The sequence below is a fragment of the Panicum virgatum genome, chromosome 5K, assembly GCF_016808335.1.
Source record: "Panicum virgatum strain AP13 chromosome 5K, P.virgatum_v5, whole genome shotgun sequence".
Classification (NCBI taxonomy): Eukaryota; Viridiplantae; Streptophyta; class Magnoliopsida; order Poales; family Poaceae; genus Panicum; species Panicum virgatum.
The window spans coordinates 21,497,780-21,501,140 of NC_053140.1; the positions used below are offsets into that span (position 1 = coordinate 21,497,780).

General features: G+C 43.8%; 1 long non-coding RNA gene across 1 annotated transcript; it reads left to right on the forward strand.

The window, feature by feature from the left end:
* Positions 1-460: 460 nt before the first annotated feature.
* LOC120706924 lies at positions 461-1,970 on the forward strand. The gene is made up of 3 exons (XR_005688527.1): positions 461-729; positions 835-894; positions 1,534-1,970. It is a non-coding gene; the product is annotated as an uncharacterized LOC120706924 (long non-coding RNA).
* The last annotated feature ends 1,391 nt before the right edge of the window (positions 1,971-3,361 follow it).

Consider the following 3,361-nt stretch of genomic DNA (forward strand, 5'->3'; position numbering starts at 1 on the left):
TAACAAAGTTTGGTTTAACATTTTTAGAGCAGTACACAAATTACTAAGCATTTAACTTATTTTTACAATATTAAATTATAAATAAATCTACAGCAAGATAACATGCAAAACAATGTTTTTCTAAAGTAGATCTAAGCCGTGCGAATCCAGCAAAAGAAGTTCATATTTTTCAGAGCTATACTCGAATTTACACATATTTTAAAAGTTGACAGATTTATGAAATACACAAAAACGCGAGGAAAACAGCTCTGCACACGGATCTGGCCAGCCCAAAGGCCATCAGGTGGGCCCCACGGCGCCAGCGGACCTAGGTGTAATATCCCAAGTATTCAGATAATTTAATTTTTTTTGGAAGATTAGAAGTTGACCAAAAGTTGATTTTTTGAATCGCTGGTCCTATGAACGATCGGAGACCATGGTTGCGTAGAGCTCGCCGAAACGAATCTATTTTACTACTCACATGCCAAGTTTGGATACCGGGTGAATTAGGGGTGAGCCGATCAATCTAGACCGTAGGATGTGGCTTAGGTTTTTCCTTTTAACTCCTACCGAGCCTTTTTCTCGGACTCTTATTCCTGCAGTGCCGCCACCTCCGTTCTCCTCGTCTCTCATCGCCATCTAGCTCCTGTCCTACCACCGTCAAACAGCTCGCCGCCCAGCAGCTCGGCGCCCTGGTGGTGCTGCCGATGTCCTGCCCCCAACCTGCGACTGGCTGTGCTGCGCTTCTAGGTGTGGTGCCCCATCATTCTATTTCCCTCTTGGCTTAATTCCCTTGCTTTCCAAATGCACTTGCACTGCTTCTTGTGGTGTATGAGAATGGCCTGCGTGGTGCAGGATTGCTACCAGTGGGCAGCGTGGGGAAGGGAATTTGGGAACGAAGAAGGAAAGAGGAAGGTAAAGGAAAGGAAGGGGAAAAGTTAGGGCATTGTGAAATCCATCGAAATCCATTCACAAAATCGTGATCTGGACTGATAGGCTATCTCCAAATTAGTTCCTTGACGTTTGTAGATGAGTTCTAAAAGTCTGATTGGTTCCTGAATATATCTAACGATGGTCTGAATTTCTGGGCAGCAAGTTTAATTCGAAATCTGGCATCAATCTGTGTAGAATTTCAGTATCTTGTAGATACAAAAGTTGTAGGTTTCGTCGTTATCTTTCAATTGGCGCTGGTTTCGTTCCGATTGGATAAACGGTTTAGGAGATATCATTATAACAGTGCTGCTGCCTGGTTCGACAACCTCTGTGCAGAAAACTGTTTATCTGTTTTCGACCAAGTTAGAAGCTGATTCAACCCAGATCAGTATTACAAAAGTTGTAGGAAATTGTGTGTAGATATCCAGGATGTATTTATTTGTTCTATTTGGTTAAGAGTTTCAAAATGTATGGTCAAAACAGTGAGCCATGCAATAATTTAGTCGAATTTCTGGATCTCCCATACTAAACTGGACTAAAGGATTAATTATTTGATCTGCCATAGTGTAGGCTTGTGGTTATTTATTTAGGACTAGTCCTTAAGAGTGATTTGCTGCACAGGTTTGCACAGTTCCAGGGTCGAGAGTGATACGCCGGGTTCTCGTCGAGGTTAAGGCAAGTGCATGACGAACTGTTGTTGGCAAGTTGCTTGCCATCTCTTTTCTTATGATTTCTGATTGTTTCACCATGTGTTTATGATATTCAAGTCCATGATTTGTTCATGTTTCATGATTCTAGTTTCAAGTTATTCCTTTAAATTCCATTCATGTTCCGGTGAATTCGGATGTGCAATTTGGTTCTTTTATTCATGTTCCTGTGAGTAAGTGCTGGCCCCACTTGCTCGGCTTTACCGGTAAATGCTAAGGATGTTTCAAGTTGTGTCCGTTTCAACAGAAACTACTATTTCATGGTTATTCGTTCGTTCATGGTTCATGTATGTTCTTTTCGGTTCTAATTGTACTTACTGAGTATTGTTACTCACTCTTGTGTTTATTTGGTTTTTTAGGTACCAAATGATTGCCATATGCATGGGAGTGGGAGTAGCATCTTCCCGAAAGCACATACACCTCTGATTTACATATGCCTAGTTTATCCCATTTTCTCCTTAAAAATTGTAAACTAGATAACTTCGGTTGCTTCATGCTGTGGATGAGTTGATTTTCTTTATGGGTTGGGTCGAGCTGTGATGCTTAATTAATGACTTCCGTAAAAGTTCTATTTATCTTGATATAATGCCTATTTTCAATGTCTTATTTACAGGGGAGACTATGTCAAAATTTGGTATAATCTTTATATTTGTGATTTTGTTATGTTTTTTGTAGCCTCTGGGTTTGGAATAAACCTGGGGTGTTACACCAGGCCCGAGTCAAGGCGGGCTGGGGCCTTGACGCGCGGCGTGGACGTGGCCACCTGTAGGATGGGGGAACAGAGGAGATGAGGCCCGGAATGGGTCGAGGAGGTCGAGGGGAGGCCAGGGCTGCGAGGAATCGAAGCGGAGCTCATCGGAGATGACGAATTTTGGCGGCCGGAGTTGGGGAAGAAGCTGGTGGCGGCTGCAATGGAGAAACGGGAACGGCTAGAGTTTGGGGGAGGCCGGCCGGGGTTAAAAAGAGGGCGAGGGTGAGGGGCAAGGGCGGTTTTTCGCGTGCCCCCTTGCCATAGTGGCCAACGGGCGGCGCCACAGTGGAGGCGCCGTCCATGGTAGCCAACCAGTGCGCGAGAAGCTGCGAGGGAGAAGGGGACGCCACTGACAGGTGGGGCCGGGCGAAGGGGAAGGTTTAAACAACCGTTCAAATTTGAAAATCAAAATTGAGGTCTTCACGAGCTCTAAAAATCACCAAATTGTTACTGGAGCAAAATAAAATGACCAAGAACATTTTTCAACAAGAATCACTCAAAAAGCTTTTGTAAATTGGTCACGGAAAAAAGAACAAAATTGCAGTTTTTGAATATTTCAAGAATTTTATGCTTCGGTTCAAAGTTCATAAATTACTACAAAAATATTTTAAAATCAACATTTGAAATCTAGTATTTGAATAAAATTTTTGGGGGCACAGTTGCATAATAAATTTTGAACTTCCTTCAGAAGAACACATTCAAACATACACAAAGTTTAAATAAAATCAAGCATACTCATGCACATGATGCTCCATTATGCTTTGATGATACTCATGATGTTGTTAGCTAAATGTTAATCATGTTTTAAAATTTTTGGGTCGTGACAACGTAGCGGACCGCCGGTGGCTCCCCTGCCCCAGAGGTGGGGACGTCGAAGGCGCAAAGGCAGAGGCAACGCGAGCAGAGGCCCAGGTCCGGGACGAACCGGGCGCGGCGCACGAACGGCAGCTCCCAGTCTCCTTCCTAGCGCCATGCATGGCCGGCCGTGCCG